Source organism: Procambarus clarkii, chromosome 20, assembly GCF_040958095.1.
Source record: "Procambarus clarkii isolate CNS0578487 chromosome 20, FALCON_Pclarkii_2.0, whole genome shotgun sequence".
Lineage (NCBI taxonomy): Eukaryota > Metazoa > Arthropoda > Malacostraca > Decapoda > Cambaridae > Procambarus > Procambarus clarkii.
Genome location: NC_091169.1, coordinates 37,742,515 through 37,760,372, shown reverse-complemented (window position 1 = coordinate 37,760,372; position 17,858 = coordinate 37,742,515). Strand labels below are relative to the sequence as shown.

General features: G+C 41.5%; 1 protein-coding gene across 1 annotated transcript in view; it reads right to left on the bottom strand.

Annotated features, from left to right (window-relative positions):
* Positions 1 to 9,233, bottom strand: part of LOC123755338 (patched domain-containing protein 3) — a 36,418-nt gene extending 27,185 nt beyond the window's left edge. The window contains exon 1 of the mRNA XM_045737874.2: positions 8,882 to 9,233. The gene's annotated coding sequence lies outside the window, so the exon portion shown is untranslated. The remainder of the gene's footprint in view (positions 1 to 8,881) is intronic.
* Positions 9,234 to 17,858: the final 8,625 nt, after the last annotated feature.

Below are 17,858 nucleotides of genomic sequence, written 5' to 3'. Positions count from 1 at the left end.
CCAGGAGTATTACCTATCAAAAGTCCATACACTGCCTTTCTACTTAGCGCAGCTTTGATCTTACCTTTGATATATGGGGTGTCTACCAACACGGACACTTCTTCCATGTCCTTACCAGTGCCATCTGGGTACTGGACATGGAGGGTTCGACCTGTTCTACTCTCAGGCTCAACCAAACTGCTCCTGACCATGTTAACTGTAGCACCCCGGTCTCGAAAGACACTCGTCCATTGCCCATTAACTCTTCCTCTAGTTAACTCGAGTGTGTCTCTTAGGGCATCACCTCCCACGGTACTCATGCCTGTAACTTGCACCTTGGTCACCTTCTTAGTCTTAAGCCTAGTGCTGCTCGGGCACTTAGCTGCTCGGTGACCTGCCATGTTGCATGTGAAGCACCTGGGTCCCTTAACCTTGGGTTTCTGTTGGTGTCCCTTAGACTTGCTTTCTTTAGGTTTGGCTCCCTTACTTGGAGCTTGAGTAAACCTTTCAACCTTTGTCACACATCGATCTAGGTATGCATCCCTAGGATCGATCTTCTCCTCTCTTGGCAATAGAGGAGGTACCTCTACTTCCAGCGCCTGTACCTCTGAGCTTGGCGCGGCAGGAGGGGCTTGACTCCCCGTCCTTGCCTCGGATTGCACTCTTGCAATCTCCAATCTAGTCAATCTCTCGTGGTGGGCATTCCACATGTAAGTCACAAATTTGGCCTTATCCTCTCTTTGCAGTTTCATAGCATCAGCTTGAGCTGCTAGGTACTCTAAAGTAATTTCCTCCTGGGGTTGTTCAGTCCCCCTCCTGAGAGGTTGTTCTGGTATCTGATTGACTACTTCCAACGAAACGTTTCTGTGGCCCAAGGAATCAGTCCTTAGCCTAGGCTGGGGTCGCGACTCCCCTTCCTTCTCCTGGGGTGGACTCAATCCCACACCCCCTGACATACCGACTATACCACGGTCGGCTAGGGGAACTCCCTTGTCCCCTAGATCACTTCTGTTTGCTCTTTCTAGACATAGACGCCGTACATAGGCATTATGATCCTCAACATACCGCGTACATTCCTCATCTGTACGACTGTTTCTATCTTTTGGCAGCACGCCATACTTAGTCACATACAGATATACGTACTTCTTTCTATAATCCTCATCCATTCTGTGTGTGTGGTGTGTGTGTACCTAATCCTGCTAACCGACAACATACACACCCACAGCAATATTGTTCTGCAATGTTCTGCACACCTTTCTTCACAGGTTTCTCAACTTGATGAATCTTACTTTTCTGATTATGAATCAAAAGTCTACGGCCCCACGTTGGGCGCCACGCTGTGAGAGTTTTTGTATTTTTAACTTGTGAGAAGTTTTGGAATAAATTATAATTGGTATAAGGAATTTTAGCTCGGAAAATTTCTAAGAATTTTCTTTATTCTTTAACCTTTATTCCTGTCGTGATATTCAACTAGGTCGCCTGAGGAAGGACTTGCTTAGCTAACACACCAGTGTAGTAACCAGCTCATTCCTCACTTTGGGACCATGTATGAACAATTGACTAGGCGCGAGCAAACGCCGAGACCCCAATGAAAATTGAAATCCCCCCCACTTAGGCCGCCGACCTTCGCCAATCGCCGAAGCGAATCTAACGAGTAGGTCACGGGCTCTCACAACAATAATTTATTGTTGTGTGGTGCCGTATATTTGATCCAAAGCTCAGAAAATAAGTCTCAATGTTAGTCGAGTGTGAAGAACATTTGCATAACATTAATAATGTGTGGGGGTGTAACGAAAAGACAGTGTTAACCATAACAACTTAGTTTATTCAATAAAGTACTAACTACTACAACAAAACAAAAGAAATGTCAATGACGTTACTCGAAATCCTTCCTGTGACACTATCAATGACAGCTAGACACCAGCCCCTCGGACTGCATAATGAACTAACTCGAACATAAGCGTGACCACAGAGGAATCAACAAGAAACAAGAACTAACAGATCTATAATCACAATTACAACAAATGACACAGTAGGTTCTGAAATACGTCTCCAGTAACCTCCTAACTGTTCTACGCCTCAGTGCAGTCTACTCCTGCAACAGCGGTTGCAATGCAATCAAATCAGTAGTCTTTCGATGACAACAATAACTAATGGGTTCACTGGCAACTCCAGCACCCTTCCTCAAATTAATCCTTACGTTAACACTACGTCCCACGGACGATCAACAATCAATAACAATTGATTTACGTTAATAACACAATAACATTTACGTTAATAACAAGGTAACATTTACGTTAAATTAACAACTCTTACAACTGTCACTAGTAACGCGGAAATCAAACAACACTCTACCCGTCGAGCATTCAGTGAGAAAATCCCATTAATCCCTGTACTTCCAGACAGCTGATTAATCTCTTTACTAGTTACGTAAATTTACGTTAATCGGTTACTAATCACTCAGCGATGGTAAACTCTGATTTACAATGTCCAAAGTGCTAAGAGAACGGTAATCACTCGTGATTACCTTTAGAGTAATTAATTACTATCCTCAAGATCAATAATTAAACAATTAAAATACGCAACCTTTCACACTGGCTCAGCAATTTACATTAAGGTACGAATTCCGTCTAAGCCTTCCATACTCAGACCAATTCAGGCGACTAATAACAGTAATTAGCCCCACGTTTACGTTATTCTAAATGACGTTACTCCTCTCACGAGTCAATCCAATGCCGGTACTTCCGAGCAGATAACGACGTTACGTTAATGGAACAATGTAGCCTTCGTGTGAGTCGATCAAACAAGGATCGAGATTAATTACTTTGACTTCCTGAAACACGTCAATTACCCGGCCCACTGACCGTTAATTACGACAGACAATACTCTAATTCTTATCTGGCTGATGGCTAGGCTCCTCGAGACTACCGTAGCTGCTTACAGGAAAGTAAATTAACCCAAACGCATTCTACGTTACTCAAATTGTCAAAGAACAAATTCTCTTAAAGCAATGGGCGTTCCCTTGGTTACGTTATATTAATTGCCTCGCAATCACCTCACTGAATACTGGACTTCGATGTCCTACCAGATAACCAGGAGAATATATGTGTACCCAAGTACTCGTCTACAGCCGAGTTCCCCCACGACAATGACAAATCACACTAACAAATCACAGTGATTTACGTTACAATCCGGTTGCTATGACAATACTGCAGAATCTAGCAAAATAACATACAGGACATGAACCCTCTAGAACACTGCCCCACAATGGTTTTACTGAACTGCAATCACATACGGTGATTGCTCAACACTAGCAACAATCACCATCAAATAACAACCCCCTTTGCAATAACCCACACGGCAAGTACTCCAATTTCCAAATATTAGGATACTGCACACACTTACTTACTTACTGCTGCAAATGACCCCTAGAACATAGGTCAATATATTGCAATCACCACACAGTAAATAACACATTAACACTGGGCACCGTGACACTACGATTATATATATATATATAATTACCGCTGACACATGTAGCCTACAGCTATCAAACGTTATTGGGAACACTAAGGAGAATCTCACACTCCTTAAATCACATGGGTGAGTGATTTATCGGTCACGCCTGCCGATAAACACTCGAGAGTTACGTTACTCGACAGAGCGGGGGCGGTCTCTCTAGACGGCCTCGTCACTCACCAAACCTCACCAAAATTACGTTAATTAATACTGCAACCACAATATATATATATTTATATAAATCACACTTGTCACGGCCCTGGGAACACTACAAGAAATTTAAGCCACACTGTGGCACACTCCACAATAATCATTGCCAGGAATCACTGGCGTTACACATACCTGAGCGCTCAGTGTTGGAATTCCACACCTGCAAGACCACACATGGAAATGATATCACTCCGTCCCACGGACGATCAAAAATGATTACCACAATGAAATAAAAGAATTTATTACATGGACATCCTCTCCGTCCTTGGCTAATCTATGTATATTCTGTGTTCCCGTGTGTACCCACACACACACACACTGTACGTCTGTGTACACCAGTCCCTCTGGACTGACAAGATGACAACACAGGTGATTAATCTCCTCGCCCACAATTCACTCCACCTGAACAGGTGCTGCGTGACAATGTGACGGAACACTTGACCTCGAATTCAAGCTTTAGAGACTACTAATCACCGAAATACACACATAGGTACTTACTCATTCACACTGCCGGCTTTACACACCATTCCCATACATCAGGCACCCCGCTATAGGTGGCTGGCTCGCTCCGGGTGGCGTAGGCGGCGGTAGTTCCTGACCGTAGTACAAACACAGAAAATTGGCGCACACTCGAACCCCTCACACTCAACACGGCTGAGTTCGCACCCTCGACTCCCCGGTGAAGTGAAGCGTTCATACCCAGGTGACGCGCACAACGATAGCGTCTCACACCAACATTGGGAAATTGCCTTAACACTGACACGAATTTCCCCGTTCCCATCGACTGCTACAGAGCACTAGCAAGTCTAATCAACACTGGTATGGGATCTACGAGTCTGTTGCTGCTCGTATGCACATTCCCCCACGATCCCAGATCACTGTACCTCTACCCCCTGCATACAATAATGTCTTAAACCCCTCCAAGCGACGACTTCGGCCGGATTCTGTGACGACCGATGTCGTAGGTGAAGCAGGAAGCATCAGCAGTTGTAGTCCAGCCACCACGACGCCCTATACATCAATTTGGCCGAATTGAGTACAGGATGCGTCTTGACAAGGTGGCGGCTGAGTTCAGAATGATGCTCACACCGGCTCTTCCCGCGTCCTTCTCGAAATAACCAATGAGAGGAAGGCATACAGCGGCCTACCCCTCTCATCCAATCAGCGACGGTGTAGCATAGCCCCTAGGGCAGCTCCAAGATGGCCGACCAACATGGCGGCTCAAGATGTTTACTAAGATGGCGGCTGGTTCCCATGACAACCACTCAAGTGGCCAGCGAGCGTGGGGCCCCACATGTTTCACCCCACGCCTGCGGCCTAGGCGTTCGCGCGCAAAGTTGTCTGGCTCCATGCCATACAATGAGATGATGCTATCAGCTCTAGCACTGTCCACAGACATGCCACCCCGGCCAGGGTAACATTTATGGACTGCTGATGACTGGGGCTCTCACATGAGCCCAAACACTAGATGTTTCGGTTGCTGGTACAAAACTTAAGTCCGCCCACTTAACAAGTGCACTTAACAAGTGTACTGGCTCCCACAGGCATAAGAGCACTATTGTAAGTGAGCTGGTGAACCACCTCCTCACATATATATATATATATATATATATATATATATATATATATATATATATATATATATATATATATATATATATATATATATATATTATTAAATATGACCGAAAAAGTAAGATTAATAATTCTAACACGAATTTTCTCAATCTTTCGTACATTACGCTTCACTGTTGGAGGTAAATCAAAAATCACTTCTCCAAAATTCATTTTTATTTCTAGTCTGACGCGACACGGGCGCGTTTCGTAAAACTTATTACATTTTCAAAGACTTCACAAATACACAACTGATTAGAACTTACGTATCTCTGCTATTATATCTACATTTGAGTGAGGTGGGAGGGATGATGTGGCATATAGTGATGTGGCATTAACACAAGACAGAACATGAGGGGATATTAATAGGGTATTAAAAGTATCAACACAAGACAGAACAGAAACAATGGGTATTGAATAGAAGTGTTTGTAGAAAGCCTATTGGTCCATATTTCTTGATGCTTCTATATTGGAGCGGAGTCTTGAGGTGGGTAGAATATAGTTGTGCAATAATTGGCTGTTGATTGCTGAGATTCGTGTTAGAATTATTAATCTTACTTTTTCGGTCATATTTAATAATATATGTCTACAGGAAAGACTGCTACCAAAATATACTAATATATATATATATATATATATATATATATATATATATATATATATATATATATATACAGTTTTGCGAAAAGGGTTGTTGAATTTTGGATCAAAATTACCGGATAAGATAATAGACATGGGTTAGTTTGATTGTTTCAAGCGTAGGTTAGACATACACATATAAGAGTTTGAGTGAGTATAAATAGAAGCTACCTCTTATAATTAATCGTATGAGCCAATGTGTCGTCCGCCCTTCCCTTCATACATATGTTCCAGTAGACAATTGTTAATATACAAAGATACATAAGAATAAAAGGTCAAATAAACTCAAAGAGATGAAGAATGAAGAAAAATGAAACTCCTTGAAAACTCGGCAATAATTATCAGGCGTCTGAGAGGCACATTTCCCACCAGAAACGACTACAGACCGAACATGTCATTAGAGATGACGAAACCATACCCTTGTTTTTGATGAGAGGAGATATGACGTAATCATAAGTTAGTTTGGATAATTGTACGTGAATTCCCATGAGCCCAACCACTTGAGCTGGACGGTAGAGCGACGGTATCGCTTCATGCAGGTCGGCGTTCAATCCCCGACCGTCACCAAGTGGTTGGACACCATTCCTTTCACTCAACCCCCTGTCTCATCCCAAATCCTTATCCTGACCCCTTCCAAGTGCTATATATATAGTCGTAATGGCCTGGTGCTTTCCCCCTAATAGTTCCAGTCTCCTTCCCATAGCCTTTATGTGAACAGAAGTACACACTGTTACAGAGGCACCCTATATCCATCATGCGGGCAAAGATGGAAAGGTTACAGAGGCACATGATAGCCTCAGCAACTGAACCTCCAACAATGACTGTTGTAGACTCGTTACAACATTGATCAGCTAGTAACAAGAGTGTGTTAGTCTATGCTAACACACTCTTGTTAGCAGTTTAAATTAAAGCCTACTAGCAGTTTAAATTAAAGCCTACTAGCAGTTTATATTAAAGCCTACTAGTAGTTTATATTAAAGCCTACTAGCAGTTTATATTAAAGCCTACTAGTAGTTTATATTAAAGCCTACTAGTAGTTTATATTAAAGCCTACTAGCAGTTTATATTAAAGCCTACTAGTTGTTTATATTAAAGCCTACTAGTAGTTTATATTAAAGCCTACTAGCAGTTTATATTAAAGCCTACTAGCAGTTTAAATTAGCTTGCAATAGGAGTCTTAATGGACCCCAGTACCCATGAGAGACCAGTTCCCCACACCCACCCTGTAGGCTCCAGGCTACAGTGACAGAAAACGGCCCTAGCAGCTGATTGTATATATCTATTTATCAGCAAGTTACAGCTTAATAGATAAGTTACAGTTTTTGTTTTACAAATAGTCACGCAATGGAATCAGGTAGTAAAGCTTATATTCGCTGGCTAAACCATTTTATAATCGCTGTAAGGGTAGTTAGCTGAATTACAGTGCTGTAGTTTATATTAAACGGGTCGTAAGATAAGCAAGTAAGAAACTCGTAGGTAATACGAGCCTACGAGTGATATATATATATATATATATATATATATATATATATATATATATATATATATATATATATATATATATATATATATATATATATATATATATATATATATATGTCGTACCTAGTAGCCAGAACTCACTTCTCAGCCTACTATGCAAGGCCCGATTTGCCTAATAAGCCTAGTTTTCATGAATTAATGTTTTTTCGACTACCTAACCTACCTAACCTAACCTAACCTAACGTTTTCGGCTACCTAACCTAACCTAACCTATAAAGATAGGTTAGGTTAGGTTAGGTAGGGTTGGTTAGGTTCGGTCATATATCTACGTTAATTTTAACTCCAATAAAAAAAATTGACCTCATACATAATGAAATGGGTAGTTTTATCATTTCATAAGAAAAAAGTTAGAGAAAATATATTAATTCAGTAAATCTTGGCTTATTAGGCAAATCGGGCCTTGCATAGTAGGCTGAGAAGTGAGTTATGGCTACTAGGTACGACATATATATATATATATATATATATATATATATATATATATATATATATATATATATATATATATATATATATGTATTATCTACATTTAACAAACTGTACATTTGAAAAATAGACATTTCTTAAACAGTGGTAATTAAGTTGTCTCTAAATTCTCGGATTATTGTGAATTCAATTGTATAGTGATGGACATTTGCTGTCAAAATTTTCATTTGGTTACCTGAAAACTTGAAAAGTATTAACGTAAGACATGACATAACCATGGGGGGCCTCTATGCTATTGGTAACGAAATATGTGTCGTAATTATCTAGGGGGGGGGGGTTGAACCATGGGGGGTGTACCCCCCATTTATTGGGAGAGCTGTGACGTCATGGTGTACCTGGTTGTCATTAGCTACTGACGCCAGTATCATAACTATCAGATAGCATGCTTTAAATATTTATACCAGGTAATGCTTGGGTATATATACAGAATGTATATTGCAGTATTGCTTGTTATTCGCATATATTTTATATATATATATATATATTATATATAAATTTATATATATATATATATACATTTTTATATATATATATATATATATATATATATATATATATATATATATATATATATATATATAAACCGAAAACTTCTCACCTGTGAAGGATTCGAACCCAGATAGCTATTGCTCTATGAACCTCAGCATATCAAGTACTATTCCAACTAAACCATACTGACTGTACAAAAAATGTTGGAAGATGTGAGACATTTCCCCAACATCCGACAGGTTGGAAAAGGGAGGGGAAAAACTACACAGTCAAAGCTCCATTATACATATACAAGAGCAGCTCATCCTCCTAAAGTTTCCTAACATGAGGCAGCTGTAAGGCTGAGAAGACAGGAGTATCAAAAAGTACCATCAAAACTCCTATAGTGTTTATTGGTGCTTACCTTCTGAGCTAAGGAAGAGAACAGATGAAGTTACTCATTCCTCCTTGACCCTCGGTTGATTGCTGGAAATCTTAGAAAGGTTGTTAGTGGCATTTCTAGTTCAATTCCCTTGAAACTTTTGATCACTGCGTAATTAATTTGCAATCAAGGACAATTTTCTCTTGCGTCGTGCACCAGCGATTCCTGTTTTCTTAATACACTCTATCTTGCGTGAAATTTATTCAGATACGCGAGACACTCCACTCACAAGTGTTGCAAGAGGACGAGGTGTATGAGTATTAAGTGCGGAGATGCGAGCAGCAGCAAACAACCTCACTGCAGTCTAGACACTAAGTGGCTCTAATGTCGGTTTCCAGCCACTAGCGAGGCGACTCTGGATACCATCAAGGAACTGTGGGCGGAGCCACAGCGTCGCTCCTTACTGGTGAGTGGCTGGCTGACCCCCCCTCCCCTCCTCCTCCTCCTCGCCACAGAAAACACCTTTACGAATGTGTATGAAAGGATTGGCGTTGATAGGACAGGTGATTCGTAGCGCGGGACACGAAATACGTATGTACTTGCAGGCAAGGAGTCACAATAACGTGGCTGAAGTATGTTGACCAGACCACACACTAGAAGATGAAGGGACGACGACGACGTTTCGGTCCGTCCTGGATCATTGTCAAGTCGTCGTCCCTTCACTTTCTAGTGTATGGTCTGGCCAACGTATGTACTTTAAAATGATGGACATGTATAGCCGTAGTGTGCTTCTAATATAGACCAAGCGTACGTCTAGTGCAAGAACTATGGTCAGGACTAAAGTATACTCGCTGATTGGTCTATTGTGGCAGCCATAATAATCCTCCAGAGGTTGACATAGATCTCCACCCCATCCGCCCAAACCTATTCCGGGTGATTATCGCATTTGTCCAGCCAAATTAAAGTATAAAGTAAGTATTGGCAAAAATTATAGACCAGTTGCACTAACATCGCACATCATAAGAGTATTTGAGAGAGTGATTAGGAGTCAGGTCACCAATTTCATGGAGACCAATGACCTTCACAACCCAGGCCAACATGGATTTCGAGCGGGAAGATTGTGCCTCTCACAGCTACTTGAGCACTACGACAAAGTCACTGAGGCATTAGAAGAGAAACGGAATGCTGATGTGATATACACGGACTTCGCAAAGGCTTTCGATAAATGTGACCATGGCGTGATAGCACACAAAATGAAGTCAATGGGAATAACCGGTAAAGTAGGACGCTGGATACTCAGTTTTCTGTCAAACAGGACTCAGCGAGTAACTGTCAACCATATAAAATCTAGTCCAAGTGCAGTGAAAAGCTCTGTACCTCAGGGTACAGTCCTTGCACCGCTGCTTTTCCTTATTCTCATATCAGATATAGACAAAAATATATATATATCGTATATATATATCAGCTTCGTATCATCCTTTGCAGATGACACAAAAATCAGTACGAAAATTACCTCGGCTGAGGACATTGAAAAACTTCAAGCTGATAATAAAGTTTTCGACTGGGCATCAGAAAATAACATGATGTTTAACAGTGATAAATTCCAGGTACTCAGGTACGGTAAAAATGAGGACCTTAAACATAATACAGAGTACAAAACACAATCAAATGTACCCATAGTAGGAAAACAGCATGTAAAGGATTTGGGAATAATAATGTCTGACGACCTAACGTTTAAGGAGCATAACCAAGCAAATATTGCGACAGCCAGAAAAATGATAGGATGGATTACGAGAACTTTCAAATCCAGGGATCCCATCACAATGGTTGTACTCTTCAAGTCACTTGTGTTGTCCCGTCTTGAGTACTGCTCAGTACTCACTTCCCCCTTCAGAGCAGGAGAGATTGCTGAAATAGAGGGAATACAGAGAACATATACGGCACGCATAGACGCAATAAAGCACCTAAATTATTGGGATCGTCTCAAAGCCCTCCAAATGTACTCACTAGAAAGAAGACGAGAGAGATATCAAATAATATACACCTGGAAGATACTGGAGGGCCAAGTACCAAATCTACACAGTAAAATAACAACGTACTGGAGTGAACGACATGGAAGAAAATATAGAATAGAACCAGTGAAGAGCAGAGGTGCCATAGGCACAATCAGAGAACACTGTATAAACATCAGAGGTCCGCGATTGTTCAACGTCCTCCCAGCAAGCATAAGAAATATTGCCGGAACAACCGTGGACATTTTCAAGAGGAAACTAGATTTATTCCTCCAAGGAGTGCCGGACCAACCGGGCTGTGGTGGGTATGTGGGCCTGCGGGCCGCTCCAAGCAACAGCCTGGTGGACCAAACTCTCACAAGTCGAGCCTGGCCTCGGGCCGGGCTTGGGGAGTAGAAGAACTCCCAGAACCCCATCAACCAGGTATCAACCAGGTATAAACTCCATCATACATAAAGGTCTTCAGGTCTACTTAGAATCATAAGTGAGGGAAGGTCAATAGAAACATAAACCTTGAAATCTCGATGCCCGGATGACAGCCTTGATCAACACGTCCTCCACCTGGAGTCAATAGTACATATGCTGTCAACAACGTTAGGTCAATATTATTGATTTATACATATTTCAACTGACTGATTGGATTTAGGAAAGCGTTTAGCAGTCAGTCCTCAGTCTAGGATCGTCTAGGCGGCGGCCCACCTCACTCATTCATTATTTTTAATTCAAATTTTTTCATTCTTTTGTACAAACAAAAGTGTGTTTTTCTTCGTATATAAGTTAATATTAATGTATGTTAAAATTGTATGTATAATTAGGCGTAGGTTTGGTTTCGATTAGGTTAGTGTTTCGATTCTGTTGATGTATATTTGTATTCAACCCGTCTATACAGGATATGCTCATTCAACCCGTCTATACAGGATATGCTCATTCAACCCGTCTATACAGGATATGCTCATTCAACCCGTCTATACAGGATATGCTCATTCAACCCTTCTACAGGCTACGCTCATTCCATGCAGCGATCTACCTGAAAGACACGTCCCTCAATTATGATATATTATTCTTTCAAAATAGGTATTTTCTGAAATATAAATTGGTATTATTATGCATTAGCATATTGTACATATTTAGGCACTGCTTAGCTAGGTTAGGTGTTTAGGTTCTGTTGGCCATTATTTGTATTTGTAGTACGTTGGTGAAGCATTTACAGCGTTGTGGTTCGAACAAAAGTCGTCAGTGAAGCACTTGTTCCGGAAGTGTTCGAACGAAATCAGTTGTGAGTCGTGTGTAAGGCGTTTTCTATTCATAAACAAGGGGTTTAGCGGCTGCATTTCACTTTTGGGTCTTTGTTTGGAGGACGAGCTGTTTACAGTATTATAATTCGAACAAAAGTCGTCAGTGAAGCACTTGTTCCGGAAGTGTTCGGACGTCATCAGTTGTGAGTCGTGTGTAAACCGCTGTTCATTCAGAAACAAAGGGTTTAACGACTGGGTTATCAAGCATCTGGCCCTTGTTGGCGCGAACTGGCTGACGAATCGCAGCCGTGCAAATGCTTCACCCACGTACTTCAATATAAACAATCGCCAACAGAACGTAAACACCTAAGCTAACCTACACCTAACTATACATTGAACTCTAATACACAATAATATTAATTTATACATGAGAATAAACTTATTTTTAACACACAATACGCTAACATTGATGAAATGCATCTTGGGGGGACAGCCAATGGGATAACGAGCCCGGCCTGAGGATATGTTGCCATATAATAGTCAATGATCCGGTGTTCTGGAGTCACAGGTTCAGTGTTTCATTGACGGACTAACCTCTAGTATCAGTGAGGTGAAAACCCTCACTGATATTTGACGTTAAGTTGACCAAACCTCTCACTAGAAAGTGAAGGGTCTAGTGTGTGGTTTGGTCAACATATTTCAGCCACGTTATTGTGATTCCTCGTCCTGAAGTTAACAAATAATGTGAACTCTATCGGTCTTTTAATAGTGATTCTAACCACTGAACGCATGTTGCCGTAACGACAGAACGCTATCGAATGTGTACATGTTTCTTGTTCTTTGCAAGACGACGAAGACATCTCAGGAGACAGAGCTTTCCGCGTCCACATCAGGCAAGTTTCTTAAATGTTTTTAGAGATTAAGTAACGTTATAAATTGGGTAGTTGTGTTGTTGTTGATTTATTGGTGATTACGACCCTTTGATCGGATGCGCCGCAGGACTAATCTTGACAAGAAAGTTGTAATGACCAAATGGATATATTCCGAATCAAATTTATATTTATCCATGACTCGAACGGACTTAAACGGTTGGGATTTCCCTGAATAACGATAGAACCTGTAGTTGTTGTTGTTATAGACTCAGCTACTCGGAACAAGTTCCAAGTAGCACGGGCTATGGTGAGCCCGTAGTGGACTTACCTGGCCCAGGAGCGGTGAACCTGTAGTGGTTGGCGTGTTCTATTAACCTGCTACAGGTCGCTGGCTGGGACAAGTCCAACAAGCAAGGGAGAGTGGTACGGTCGTTACATTCTAGGCGAACCATTACTGTGGAAACTGTCCTCCAAGCTGTTGAAGTGTCTGCCCCACTCGCTCTTAAAGCTAGTTAGAAGTTGCTATCGCGTATAAAATCAGGGTATATAGGCCGAGAGGATATATGGTATATATCAGCAAGCTATTGTGGTGGCCTTAATAACCCTCCAGAGAGTGATAGGCCATATATATAAAGCCAAAAACACATTCTCTCGAACAGTACATCGCATTTTGACGACTATATTCCCCTAAGGACAAAATAATAAATCCTAGTGGCTCGCAAAGTTGGCGTGATGTCCCGTTTTCTTCTATTCGTGGAGCCTTGGTTATGGTCGAGCAGTTTAGTACATCAGTTTAGTGACGTTGTGTACGCTCGAGAGAACAGGCTGGCAATTACATCATTCAGAATTTTATGTTTAATTTACTGCAGATTTTACGCAATTTGTATTTTAATGGTTTGCGTTCACTGATTAGTAGTCGTTGGGCCGAGCGCAATGTTTAACGCAAACTTTCTCTTCGATTTATTCAGCAAGGTTGGGCATGTTGGGTGAGGCTGGGCATGTTGGGTGAGGCTGGGCATGTTGGGTGAGGTTGGGCATGTTGGGTGAGGCTGGGCATGTTGGGTGAGGTTGGGCATGTTGGGTGAGGCTGGGCATGTTGGGTGAGGCTGGGCATGTTGGGTGAGGTTGGGCATGTTAGGTGAGGCTGGGCATGTTGGGGGAAGCTACGCCGGGGACATTCATCTTGTGGGCTGCGTAAGACCATCATTATTTCTTGAAAGTCGAAGAAGTATTTTGATTCCAAATATTGGGTTTTGAGGTTTACGTTCAGTTCCAAATGTGTGGCCTTCTCTTGTATTTTTTGGAACACGTTTAAATGAGCAGAGAGATAATCACAGTAACGTGACTGAATCAAAAACCCAATGGACACATACAATGAGTGAGACGTTTCGGTCCGTCCTGGATCACTTCGCCACGATGTTTCGCCCCGTCTTGGCCCCTTAACAAGTCGTGATAAAGTTCAGGATGGACCGAAACGTCGCCACGTAATTAGTTGGTTGGGTCATAAGTCTTACTTAAACCCGTAGGGCAAAAATCACTAATAATGATCATTTCACGAGTTTAATTTACGAGTGATATTATAACAAGGACCTCATAGCCTGTTGACGATGAGCCATTAGACTCGCTAGAAAATTCCTTAGCGTATTTAGCTGCAATAGCTTTCCACATGTCTAGTTCAGGATAGATTTTAACGAGTCTACACCAAATATATTAAACAATGAGCTTTATATCGGTTATTCATGCCTGGATTTGGCGATAGAGCGGTTTATAAATATGATACCTTTAGTGAGTTGGCCATCATTAAAACTATTTTGTTTTTCTTGGCAACTGTAAGATGGCAAGTGATGGTATGATGCCCTGTCAGAAGCTTGCTTGTCTCTTAAGGTTTCGCGAATTATTAGATTATATTTCAGTTGGTTGGGGTTATTTGAGGGACTCCAGTCTCTCCTCACCTCTTATCGGATGCAATTCTGCACTAATGCACAAGTAGATTATCATAGTTTTTTATATATATTTTTAACGATATGCGCATTCTGGAGTTTGTTTTTATATTTTTATTTGGCAAGTAACTTTTTTCAACCTGTGTATATCCATCGTCTGTCAGAGGAACATCTAAATTATCTGGCAGAAGGTAGTTATCTTGACCAAACCACATACTAGCAAGTGAAGGGACGACGACGTTTCGGTCCGTCCTGGACCATTCTCAAGTAGATTCTCACAATCGACTTGAGAATGCTATGGGCTATGGTGCGTTGTGGACTTACATGGCACAGGAGCGGGGCTGTATGTATTAGTGAAGCTGGCTTAAGCATTCTGGGTGTAGAGGTCGGTACACACTGCTGGATAGCACTAAGAACCCACCTACCCCAGGGGTGGACAAGTCGCAACGTTTTATGCTAAATTTATCGTCATGTCAGGTAAAAGGCTCATGTCACCCACGAGGACGAAGTCCTGATTTAGGTTTCTATATTTTTTTATATCGAGCAGACTCGAATGGTCCCACTGGCCTGCTGCAGGTTACAATTTTCTCTTATCTTGCAGTCGGTCATTATCTTAGATTTCTGATGGCTTCCTGACTAGGACTGAATTAGACCAAAAAGACCTTTAGAATACGCGAGAACAACCCAATTATACATTCGTTAATTATCCTAGGATACGTGCTTTAGTGATCGTAGGATTTGTCTTTTAGTTATAGGATACGACCTTTAGTGATCGTGGGATACGTTTAGTGATCGTGGGATACGTTTAGTGATCGTGGGATACGTTTAGTGATCGTGGGATACGTTTAGTGATCGTGGGATACGTTTAATGATCGATGGACACGTTTAGTAATCGTGGGATACGTTTAGTGATCGTGGGATACGTTTTGTGATCGTGGTATATGTTTAGTGATCGTGGGATACGTTTAGTGATCGTGTGATACGTTTAGTGATCGTGTGATACGTTTAGTGATCGTGGGATACGTTTAGTGATCGTGGGATACGTTTAGTGATCGTGGGATACGTTTAGTGATCGTGTGATACGTTTAGTGATCGTGGGATACGTTTAGTGATCGTGGGATACGTTTAGTGATCGTAGGATACGTTTAGTGATCGTGGTATACGTTTAGTGATCGTGGGATACGTTTAGTGATCGTGGGATACGTTTAGTGATCGTGGGACACGTTTAGTGATCGTAGGATACGTTTAGTAATCGTAGGATACGTTTAGTGATCGTGGGATACGTTTAGTGATCGTGGGATACGATTAGTGATCGTGGGACACGTTTAGTGATCGTAGGATACGTTTAGTAATCGTGGGATACGTTTAGTGATCGTGGGATACGTTTATTGATCGTGGGATACGTTTAGTGATCGTAGGATACGTTTAGTGATCCTGGGATACGTTTAGTGATCGTAGGATACGTTTATTGATCGTGGGATACGTTTAGTGATCGTGGGATACGTTTAGTAATCGTGGGACACGTTTAGTGATCGTAGGATACGTTTAGTTATCGTAGGATACGTTTAGTGATCGTGTGATACGTTTAGTGATCGTGGGACACGTTTAGTGATCGTAGGATACGTTTAGTAATCGTAGGATACGTTTAGTGATCGTGGGATACGTTTAGTGATCTTGGTATACGTTTAGTAATCGTGGGATACGTTTAGTGATCGTGGGATACGTTTATTGATCGTGGGATACGTTTAGTGATCGTAGGATACGTTTAGTGATCGTGGGATACGTTTAGTGATCGTAGGATACGTTTATTGATCGTGGGATACGTTTAGTGATCGTAGGATACGTTTATTGATCGTGGGATACGTTTAGTGATCGTGGGATACGTTTAGTAATCGTGGGATACATTTAGTGACCGTGGGATACGTTTAGTAATCGTGGGATACGTTTAGTGATCGTGGGATGCGTTTAGTGATCGTGGGATACGTTTAGTGATCGTGGGATACGTTTAGTGATCGTGGGATACGTTTAGTGATCGTGGGATACGTTTAGTGATCGTGGGATACGTTTAGTGATCGTGGGATACGTTTAGTGATCGCGGGATACGTTTAGTGATCGTAGGATACGTTTAGTGATCGTAGGATACGTTTAGTGGTCGTGTGATACGTTTAGTGATCGTGGGATACGTTTATTGATCGTGGGATACGTTTAGTGATCGTAGGATACGTTTAGTGATCGTGGGATACGTTTAGTGATCGTAGGATACGTTTATTGATCGTGGGATACGTTTAGTGATCGTAGGATACGTTTATTGATCGTGGGATACGTTTAGTGATCGTGGGATACGTTTAGTGATCGTGTGACACTTTTAGTGATCGTGGGATACGTTTAGTGATCGTGGGATACGTTTAGTGATCGTAGGATAGGACCTTCACTAATCCTATGATACGTCCTTCACTAATCCTATGATACGTCCTTTACTAATCCTATGATACGTCCTTCCCTAATCCTATGATATCCTGCCCTAAACCAAAGAATCCACACGCATATTGTTGGACTTAAGGTACAGATCTCATTAGTAGTCGACTGAGCCCTTGGACCAGCAGGATTGTTCAGTGTTTCCCGTGCGGGTGATGGTGAAATAGTCTCACCTCATCTGGTGGGCACTAGATAGCCTTTTGAGTTCACCATTTCGACTGTTGTCACCGCCAGCCACGCCCGTAACACCGGAGTCGGGCGCGCAAGACATGGAAAATCAATTTTTTGTTGTTCATATTGTGAATGTATTTTCTTTATAAAGTTTTATATTCTGTATCTTCACGTTCATCAAGGATAGGATGCTTACAATAAGGAGAGGGGCTAGGGGGAATGAGTTGTTATCCACGATGTTATGGATTGCATTTTGTTATAGATTCTTATCCTCACATCATTTCAAAGTGTATATATTTTTAATGGTTTAGTGC